Source organism: Rhinolophus sinicus, chromosome 17, assembly GCF_057876585.1.
Source record: "Rhinolophus sinicus isolate RSI-liver-muscle chromosome 17, RSI-T2T, whole genome shotgun sequence".
In the NCBI taxonomy this organism is placed as follows: Eukaryota; Metazoa; Chordata; class Mammalia; order Chiroptera; family Rhinolophidae; genus Rhinolophus; species Rhinolophus sinicus.
Window position 1 is genome coordinate 189000525 of NC_142517.1, and position 11633 is coordinate 189012157.

Sequence of the window (11633 nt, forward strand, 5' to 3'; positions counted from 1 at the left end):
CAACATTCCAAATCAAAATTATCTAGGCAAATTGAAAGGAAACAATTCTTGTCAATTCTTGTAACAAATTAATCAATGTGAAAGGAAGCCAAAGTGAAAGGATGTCAAAGCAGCCAATGAATGGAGTACTCACACTCCTCTAGCAGTTAGTACGCTCTGTCCCAGACAACCCAAAGGATTGCCTCACGAAGTTTAGCAGACACATTACCTTCCTTTTGCTCTTCATCATCTTTCTTTTCAGTTTCCCTACAGGTTATCCAGACTATCCTTAGCTACAAGGATAGATGATTTTAAGATCTGAAAGTCTAGGAAACAGGATTTACAACTATTAAACGGGTTCAAAAATAAGGGAGCAAAACAATTTGACACACATTGACTGAGTACCAACTACGTGCAAATCAGGATACTAAGCTCTGCTGGAGACACAAAGGTGACAAGTCCTCACGGTGCTTACAATTTGGTTTTGGTAAATGACTCTTATGAGACTTCTAGATCAATAAAAATTGATTAGCTCAAGAGAAAGAAACCACAGTGTTGCTTCAGAACAGACTCCTGCAAATGGTTCTTCTTCATGAATGGCCAACGCCAATTACCTGTTCTCAATGGTTATTATCTCTTCACTTCCAGATCCCATTCCCAGCTTCCCAGACCACAGTGCCACTTAGTTCAGCCTCACCTCACAGCTCTGGCCCAGGTGCTGCCAGCACTACAAGGACAGCCTGAGCATGAGCTAACATGAGGCCACTTGCTCAGAGGCACAGAGCTCCCTGAGAAACGTCCACCCACCTGCCAGCACCACTTCCTCCTCCAAGACAGCATGCTTCTCTGGGGTCACTTACCACCTCTAGGCTTCAGGACTCAGCTCTAGTCCCTGCCTCCAATTCTAGGGGGACTCCTGGCCTTCATCTCATGCAGACTGACCAGCTCCACCCACCCTTGGCCTAGAGTAACAGCCCCTTCTGCCACTGCCTGAAGCAGAGACAGAGGATAACTTTCACTGCCTGCTACTGACTGCCTGGAACCCTGTACTGAGAAAAATACTGAGACTACATCCCAATTTAGTGGGGGTGGGGGGCACCGTGATGTCACTGAGGTGGGAAACGATAAATGTTATGTATTTGCCATCTGATTTTAGGTCTTTATCAACACAGGTCTTTACCTTCCTTGACTCTCAAGACCTAATTTTCTCCTCCACAACAGGGACCTCCTAGCCCTCTTAGACCTCTTCATCATAAAGTACGTACTGACTTCCAACGTGGTACTCCTTCATGTTTCACACAGGCATTTTCTCACTCGTCCACCTCACCTACCTTCTATTCCATCCTTGTAAAGGCCTTTCATCAGGAAACACTTCTACTTCACGCCTTGTAGTCGCTTCCTTGTTTCTCTGGACTCCTTCCTCCCCGAGATTCTGTGCTCGATAATTAAAACCTGTTTTCTCATACTTTCCAGAATTAATCACCAACGCCAGATCACTACCTCTGTCTATATTCTCTGTTTAAGCCTAGCATGCTTGAGGAAGGTACTGAAATATTAGCCCAGGTGTGTTCGTCCGTTTGGACTTCCATAACAAAATACCATCACCTGGGTGGCTTGTAAACCACAGAAATTGATTTCTCCCAGTTCTGGAGCCAGAAGTCAGCTCAAGGTGCCAGCCGATTCAGTGTCTGGTGAGGACAAGCTGCCTGGTTCATAGACGGCTGTCTTTTCACTGTAATCTCACATGGTAAAAGGGGATGGGGAGCTCTGTGGGGCCTCTTTTATAAAAGCATAATCCCATTCATGAGGACCCTACCCTCATGACCTAAGCACCCCCCAAAGGCCCCACCTCCTTAAACCACTACTTCAGGTTTTAGGAGTTTAACAGGCGAATTTTAGGGGGGCACAAATACTCAGACCACCGAACCGGTAAACAGACTCATGTTGCTCAAATTCTATTATATCTTTAATCCTGACAACTCATTCTTTTATTCATTTCAACAGATCCCAAACGCAATCCCCAGAACAATTTTTCCACACCTTCTTTATTCTCCCCCAACGCCTAATTCCACTGTCTCTGCTTTAGTGCACAGTAGGTGGCTCCTTTAAATACACTGTACTTGGCTTCCCTTCAACATTACACTAACCCATGTCCTATACAAGTGCTCTAGGGCACAGTGGGTAAGGCCGCAGGTGCTGAAGCCAACTGGCCTAAGTTGAAATTGTAATTCTGCCCTTAGTGGCTGTGTGACCACGGGCAAATTACTTTACCTGAGTCTCAGTTTTACCATCTTTAAAATGGGACTATAATAACAGCACCTACCTCATTGTACTGTTTGAGGAAGTAATGAGTAGCTCTTAGAACAATGCCTGACATCATACGTATTCAATAGATGTTTCCTATTTCAGCTTTCTGGTCTCAAAAGAAGAAACTTCTTGCTCCCTTGTTAAAGCTTACTCCTCCCCCCCTACTCTGTACCCAATTCCTTCCCACTTCTTCAGAGTCTCTTCCTCTATAATATTTTTAAAAATCCCTCTATTAATCTCTTGTTTTCCAACATCCTAAGGTTTGTGTGTCTATTAAAATAAATCATGCACTTGATCCTACGTCTCCTATGGCTCAGTCTGTCTTCTTCCTTCAGATTTCAAATTGTCACAGTGCCTCCACTTCCTGTTCCACACAAACTGGCCTCTGATTATTGCTCTGACCTCGTCTCACATCAGTTCACATCCCTTCTCTCACTCCAGCCACAATCCTCTTAGGTTCTTTGAACAAGCCAAGCACATTCTAGCCTCAAAGTCTCTCAAGTTGCCAAACCTCCATTTGGAACCTCTCTCCCCAGGTCCAGTGGCTTACTCGTCTCCCTCAGTTTTTCACCTCAAAGATGTCATCCCTTCCCACCTTAGTTAAACAGCTCCCCTCAGTCCCTCTCTATCTTACCACCTTGCTTTATTATTTCCAAAGCACATCTCTCCTTCTCCTTGGGGGGCAGAAGGGGGCCTAGAGGTCTCTCTCACACCCACATACTCAGTGGCTGGCTCCATAAATATTTGTTGAATATATATACAAAGGACTACTCTAGAATCGGAGGCAACACCAAATGAATCAGACCCAGATCCTATTGAGAGAGTTCATAGTCCAGTTAGAGCCCTTCTTTTTCTTGTCACGAGTCCCGCTTTCTCTTGCCACAAACACGCTAAGCTGCGTCCTCATCACCTCACATCATGATGGCTGGCAGAGCCTCCCACTTGGCTTCCATCCCTTCCCTTCTTTCCATCTGCCAATTCGACGCATGTATTCTTGGAGCCTGAGGGGACGCAATAAATAGCATCCCTGTTCTTCACCCCAGTTTTAAACCAACCGAGATGGAGAGAGGGTAGACAGACACATGGAAATCCAAACATCAGCCAGGTGGAGGAAGCAGCTTGGAGTCTTCCTAAAGCCGAACCCTAGGTTGTACAAACTTACCTCTGAGCCACCGGCACGGACCACCACAGGCGCCCCCTCCTGGGGACTCCTCAGGAAAGCGTAATGAATGGAGGAGCAAGTCTAGAGGAGCAGACCAGAATCAGTGCTTCCTGTGAGAGAGGCTGAGTTATAAACGCCTGGTTTATCTACTAAACCTGCCCATAAGTCACTCCTCCCCAGGGGTGGAGTGTGCAAAGGAGGGAGACAGGCCAAGAGTTAGTCTAATTGATGTCCCTTTACACGGACACAAAAGCTACGGGAAAGTTCCCCACTACCCTCCCCCCTCCCAACTCTGCCAACTTCCAGACTTCTTGTAAATTACCCTTTTAATCTTGACTTTCAAGTAATTTTCAACTGTTTCTTGCCAAACATATCACATTAAGTCTAATTGTATGGCTTTGAAGATCCTCCATAACCTCAGCCAGCTACTGTCCTCTTCCAAACGCAGCCCTGTCCCAGCTTAGCCTCTAGCCCCCCCCCCCCCCACCACAAACACACGCGCACACGCGGTCTTTGCTCCACCATGGCTTTGTGCTCAGCCCGACAACTCGGCTGAATCGTCCTTTCCTCAACGGAGACTTCTCTGACATGCGAATCGATCACAACCATCTCTTTTCTTTACATTCCCGGTTAACAAAACACCGTATCCCAAGTCTATTTGTGTCATGTTATAGTGTTCAACTGTGTGTACACCAGAAACTAGAGAAACAAATTTTAACCTTTGGTCTTTATTCTCATTAGAGGCACATGAGAGAAGTGAAATGAACAGGAGGCACGGTAACCATGACACTGCCCCAAATGTCCATAGTCTAGTCCGGGATAGAAACAGACCTACAGTATACATACCCAGCTGATATCGGCTACACACAGCAACTTGGGGATCTTTCCCATCTAAGCTCTTTGCTATGGGCAGCAGTGATAGAGTGTAAGCCAATACACACTGGGTCAGTTTCCCTTCTCAAGTGTGAACCTGACCAGGAAATCACACACCCAAGTTCTTCAATGCAGAGGCTTTCTGCCTTCTGTGATGAGGGTAATCTCTTCTCTTTATAGAACTTTTTTGACCCAGAAAATTCGAAACATCAACTCTCAAACCATGACCATTTTTGCTATGGTAAGCTTTCCACTCCTTTCCTCTAATCTATAGAAATTAGGTATAAAATACTTAGGCCAGCAGACTTTAAGATAAATGGCATTTCATTCCTATATCTTAGGTAACATACAGAATCATAGAAACTTAGAGCCAGAAGGGACTAGAAATGCCTTTAGCCTAGCCCAGCAGAGGCAGAACCTGTCAGTTACTTAGCCTACTGGCTAGTACACGCCCCCCCACCCCCCTTTTTTACCAACAGAACTCTAGTTTTGTTCAGATGTGGTGCCATATGCTTAGAGGAGATGGCCTCTCCCCAGCCCCACGGACAGAATCACGATTTGTTTCATCCAATCACAGTAATTCCATTTTCCTTTGCCGGAGATTGCTTTAGGAGTGGGCGTGTGACCCAGTTCTGCCTGCTGAGGGGGTGCTATTGGAGGCCTCTGGGAAAGAGACCCAGAGGATATTGCCCTGTCTTCCCTTCCTGACTTTGGCTGTTGATATCTAAGAAAATCATCCGTGGGCCTGCTGCAGCCATCTGTACCAACAAGGTGAGAGAAGAGACATCTTCTGAGGATGGCAAACCAAAAAGCTGGGATGTGCTTGGACGCTCAGTGGCCCTGGGACCAGCGACACATGGATCTTCTACGGTGTTTATTGCACACAGTGCCTGACATTCAGTAAGTGCTCAGTAGCCATCTGTCAGATGCAAAACAAGATGATAAATGGCCTTGCTACTTATGCCACTTTTAGTTGCGTGTGCTATTACTTGCGTCTGAAAATATTCTAACTGATTTAACAGATTTGGAAAGAGATTCCAGGAAGCAAAGTGACGTGGTCAAGGTTACATCTCAAAGTGTGCGAGTTGAGAGTGCAACTCCAACCTCCAGACTTCCAATCTGGATCACACTGTGCTTTACTTGTGGTGGAAGGAATGAATCCGACACTTCCTCAGGCTTGAGCGACAGTATTATTGAGTGGTTATGTGTGGCCTCCAATGTCCAGCCTGGCTTGGGATGCTAGCAGCGTCACATACGAGCTGTATGGCCCGGGGGGAGGCCAACTCCTCTAAGGCTCACCTTCCTCATTTGTAAAATCAGGACAATGCCATCTGTCATACTGAACTATTATGAATACTAAATAAGATAAGCAATGAACACGTCTTAGCACATATTGGGCATAAAGTTAACTCTCATTAAATGATAGCTAAATGACAGTATTAATAACAACAAACTTCATTCAACTTGACTCAAGCTATAGGTAAGGAAAATTGAAAGAGGTAATTTCCATTGTGGAAGAAAAAAAGAAAAAAAAACCAAAACCAAAACTGAACTGTCCTGATTTTCCAAGCACCAACACACACAATTCAACCAAACACTGCGCATGTGACCATACTTGGTACAATACAAAGGTTTCTACAACAGGACTCATATCGTCAAAGAACTTCCAACCTAGTGTGGGAGATGGATGTACAAGCCATTACTTAGAATGTACAGCAAAATAAAACGTGCTGTGGAAACATAAGGTGAAAGGAAAACAGAAGTTTCACTGAGAAGGATATGGGAAGGTCTCAGGGAGGATGTGGCATTTGAATTGGTCATTGAAAGATAAGGGAGGACTTTGAAAAGTGAAAAGGGCAGGGAAGGTATTCTGGGATGAAGAGACAGTGTGAGCAAAGGCCCAGGAGTTTGAAAGCACATGGCACATTCAAAAATGGCACGCAGATGGGTGACGAAAGGGGCGGGCGATAAGGTTAGGAAGATATCTACGTGCTTTATAAGATTTATACTTGATTTTGTAAAAAATGGGGAACCATGATTCATTTTTGAGAACGGAGTAGCATGACAAGATTTGTATTTTAAGAAGGTAACTTTAGTAGTGTGTCAAATTAGTAACTACAGTTCTTCTTAGCCAAGAAAGATAAAATACATTAACAGAGCAACCACAAAAAAAGTCAGACACTTTATTTTCAGAGTTCCCATACAGAAATGCTAGGAATCAGAATGCGGGCTGTCGATGAGGCATGTTGGGTTTCCGAATAGCTGCCACAAGCCAACATTCAATAATCTAGCCAATGGAAACTATACAACCATATAAAATCAACTTTCTGTGACCTATTTTAGCAACTTCTTTGTACTGACTAATCTTGCTGAAGGGTGAATCATAAATTCAGCAAGAGACCATGTTCTGGTGACCTCACTTGTTCTAAGCCTGCAGGAATATTCCCACCTCTACTGACTCCAAGGCTTTTAAGAAACATCATAATTGAAAAAGCAGTCATTTTCGTATAAGTCCCAAATTTGGCCTTTTTTTTTTGTCAAGTGAAAGATGGGGAAAAAGGGAATCGAAACAGAGTAACATAAAACTCAGGATAAAGAAACCATCCTGCCATGGTTTTTCTAGCCCAAAAGAAAATCTCTGCTTGAGACCTTCTCCTACAGTACTTAGAACAAGAAAATACAAGCATAGGAATGGTACCAGGTCGCCAGAGAGTGAAACCGACCGAAACAAAAGCCCAGCTGACCACTGCCCTTGCCAAGCAGATGATAATGTGAACACAGTCAGGGAGGGAAAGTCAGCCAGATTCTGGCAGTGTGTTCAGTTTCAGAGCCCCACAGCTAACGCAAAGCACTTCTTTAAAAATTTTTGATTTACAAAAGTACAACAGCAGTTCATCCAGAAGTAGAGTTACCAGGCACAGAGAAATTTTTCTGTGTTAAATAATTTCAAGCATACCTACATTTCCATTACGACCTTCCAGTGCCGATCTGACTACAGGAATAAGCTCCTAGACAACCATGAGTCAGGGTCAGTTCAAATACATCATAGAATGATGCAGTTTGAGAGTTGGGACGGATTAGAGAGATAATTTAACCTGCTTCACTAGGTTTATAACCAAAGGCAACAGACAAGTGCTTTTTCCAAACCTACATGGTGAGGAATTGAGTTGGGATGAGACACGCAGCTGAGTGTGCTTTCCTTACCACCTCACCTTCCTCTACTACGTGTACACACTTACAGGTAGAAGTGTGTGTTTGTGCGTGTGTGTATAACCTATTTTTCATATTGATAACATACCTAGTGTCCACGTGTTTCATACGACTTTTTATGTTCTCACCTAAATACGCTCGTATGATGATATTTGGAGTGTAATTTTGTGATGTCAGGACCCTGTCTTCTTTGTCCTGTGGAAAATCCCCTGGAGAATATGACTAAACCATTACTTAGTGAACAAGAACTGGATGACAGTGATGCAAAGGGGTAAAGGGTTAAGCAGAGATACTAGTCAAGGACATGTTTGTCTAGAACTAAGATTAGTGGTAGGACTAGAAATCAGCCATTCTGGTAGCGGGATCGGGGCCTCCTTCAGGGCTCATTCCCAGTCACTCCTCGCTACAGCTGCCCAGGGCATGGCAGACCCGGGGATGGCAGTAAGGAAAGGAGCTGACCCTCTGAAAGCTTTGGTCTCCACCACCCATCTTGAGATTCTTTAGAAATAACTGCCTCTGTTGCCATCTGACCTTAGAGCTATTCCTTCCTATCAATCCATGAGCGAATCCTTTGCACATTGCTATCTAATCCCCAGGTAATGCAGATAGTGTTTACTAGGTTGGAGTCAAGCCACACACCAGTGACCTAGGAGGACCCACTGGTAAGTACCCTTCATCCACGTCGCACAGGCAACATTCCATCTTAAGAAGTCTGTCCTGAGTCTCTCTCTGCCTGAGGCAATGCAATCTCTAGAACGTACCTTTAAGCTTCTAAGTAAGACTAAAAGAGGCAGTCAAAGATGGGGCAAAACTCCAAACCTTCTTTCCATGGTTACAAACCCACCGGGGCCAGTTCACTTAAGCTCTCTGCATACCTAGCATTCAACAATGTGCAATGCAGTTATAATCTTCCTTTTGTGGACTCGCTGGTCTCCTGAAAATAATATGGTCAGTTCTACACTGTCCATGTATTTTATTTAGCAAATATGTTAAATGCAAGAAACAATCCTTGCTTTTAGCTCAACTGCTTTTGTGTGTCTGTTTTTCCTGCTTTTAGTTTGATGAATTAACTTTAGCTTGATGAACATTATCCAGGTCTGTTTCTTCCACACGACTTCCCATCCTCTACCACCACAGAGACTGACCGCCAATAAGGCTTTTGAAGTGGAGGGTTCTGGAGACTGAGAACTACTGGTTTCCAAAGGAAGGATGCAGCCTAACTTAGTGGTCAAGAACATGGACTCTGGATGAAAACAGCCTGGGTTCAAATCGAGGTGGTACTGTTACCAGCTGTGGGACTAAAAGCATGTCTGAGCACATACTATGTTCAGAGTGCTATGTTAGGTACCGAGGACAAAATCAACGAGTAAGAGACAATCCCTTCCTCAGCGACCACAAACTCTAATGTGAAAGACAGTAAATAGTTGATCACAAACCCGAATGAGAGAGGGAACGAGTGGTCCATGTCCCATTAACAAACCACTTTTTAGCTATGAGAAGGCACACGGCAGGAAGGCCAATTCAAGAAATACTTATTGAGAAGCCATTGTATGAAGGCGACTATGCCAGGGAAAACTGGGAGAACTGGGAGTGACTGGGAGTGTCACCTGGATTCTCACTGATGAGTTTCAAACTCAATTAATAAAATAAAACTAATACTATTAAACATTTAAAACATTTATTAAATGGTTACTATGTACTAAACATGGTTCTAAGAAGCACTTTAGATGTTTTAACTCATTTAATACTCATAAAAAAATTGAGGTGAGGACGACTATTTTTCCACACTTTATGACAAGTAATAATAAAGGCACAGAGAGATTAAAATAACTGCCCTATTTACAGAGCTAGTAAGGACGGAAACTCTAACAGTGCAAGTTTAGTCAGTGTTTTTAACCAAGACACTACCTTGTTTGACCAGAAGGCCTTCTTCAGACAGGCCTGACCATTAGCAAAATAGCTGTCATTACACCTCAGCTACCTACTGCCCTCATTATGCCACAACCTGATTTGCTTTATGCGCAGAGCAGCATTTATCCTCAAAAGCCCAGTTATTCATCACCAAATGAGGCACAAAATGTAGCCGTCCTACCTAAGGAAGAAGACCCTTGGGCTTGTGGTCATGAAAGAAGGCGATGGAGGTTGGCAGGGGGCAAAAGAGGAGGAAGGGGAGGACGAGGAGGAGAAGAACCATTCCCCGTAAGCCTTTAAGCCACTCAAGGTGAGCTCAGAAAAGGAGCCAGGGAAAAAAAATAATCAACTGGAGAAAAACATTACCCAGTAATAAGCCCATGGGTAAGAAAGTGACAGGGCTACACACAAAATCAAGTTGACCTCATCAAAGGAAACCCATCTGACTAAATTTTATTTCTTCTGAGAAGCCTCCAGCCTCTCATTAACCCTCGCTAATTTTTAGAACAGCCGGAGCAGGAGATGGGAGGAGGATGGGTCACTTGTGGGCACTTTGAATTTCAAGTGCCTGTGAGACATTCCAACTGACATGTTCACCAGGCAGCGGGATATGGGCGTCTGGAGCTCGTGGAAGGTCTGGCCTGACCCCAAATCTCCAGCTCTTGCCAAGATACCACACCACCTCCCTCTGCTGTTGGCATATTCCTTCAGGAGAAACAATAAGCCTTTCTTCAGTTTGGATTGCTAATTTCAAAGGTTTTAAAGTAAACTTAACTCAGAGATCTTGGCTGATTTTGACTAGAATGCACCTGAATGTTGGCACCTGGCCTTCCCCACCTCCCTCCCGACCCCCCGCCAGTGCTATGAGAATTACAGCCAGCAGAGTGACCAGCCATGTATCTAGAACTCCTCTCCACCCCCAGCCCAAGAACACACAACCAGTGGGTACGCACTGCTCGCCCCTGCCCTTCACCTGGGGAGCAATAAAAACATGATTTATCCTGCCTGCTCTCTGGGGCATGCCAGAAAGAAAAAGCATCAGAAACTTGGCATGCCATTTGTGCAGCTTTGCTAATTCCTGCAGAGACGCATACCCCATGGATGACCAAAAGGTGGCCAGGTTATATTATATCAATACCTGCAAAAGCCATTTGTTACAGTTTATTTTTCAAAACGCCATTCAGAACTTACATTTCAACATCATTTAATATTCGACTTTTTTTAAAACTGAGAATTAAAAAATAATATTCACAACCATAATATACCATAGAGAAACTAAGGAAGGTCTGTTGCTTGCATTTATTATCCGAACAAGATAGGAAAAATAAAATGGAAATATGTCACCCTCATAACTTTGGTTGTATCGGGGATTTAGGATGGTTATGAAGGTGAGTGATAAAAATCTATGTGAACTCTTATGAAACCAAAAACAACAGAGGTTACTTGCTAATCAATGAGCACACCTGTCTGTACACGGGCTCGTGGCAGACATCTCATTCTGCCAGGCACATGGGTCACTTGTTTGTCCCCAAATATCTAATCAGTTACCAAGTCCTGTGCTTTATAATGTCTTTTTCTTTTTACTCCCATGGTCACCACCCTTTGGATATAGATGTTTCAGAGGGCTGGTGAAAGTCTAGGAGAGAAAACAAGGAATTACAAGCCATAAATTTGAGTGGGGGGAAAAAGTGTTTTAAAAGGATGGATTTGAACGGGTTGTGAAAATAAAGCAGCACCTCACTAACAAGAATGCTACCTGTCCTTAACAGACATACTAAATTATATCCTTGCCTCAAGTTACACCTATAAACTAATTCTGTTAATTAAAATGTTAAATGTACCAACAGAATACCAAGCAATGACAGACTGAAGTAACACTAAAATAGCAGTTAAGTACACAAAATCGTTTCCAGTTAACTGAACAGAGGCCAGCTAAATTAAGAGTTAAACAGAGTGATTGAAAATCATCAGTGATAAAAATGGATAGCCTGTATAAAGGGTTATCTTAAAGCAGGGGTGTCCAAACTTTTTTCAACGTTTTTCACCAAGGGCCATATGCAGTAAAATACACAAACAGCCGGGCCACTCATTCGAGGTGAAGTACGTATTGCCTCACCTGGTTTATTCAAGTAAACTAAATATATTTTTGGAATTTGCTGTGGGCCAATTAACAATGGATCATGGGCCGCAG

At 43.7% G+C, this 11633-nt stretch overlaps 1 protein-coding gene across 5 annotated transcripts in view; it reads right to left on the reverse strand.

Moving 5' to 3' along the window:
- The window catches only part of PLEKHM3 (pleckstrin homology domain containing M3), a 169240-nt gene that overhangs the window by 139618 nt on the left and 17989 nt on the right, over positions 1 to 11633 (reverse strand). The gene's annotated exons all lie outside the window — the stretch shown is intronic.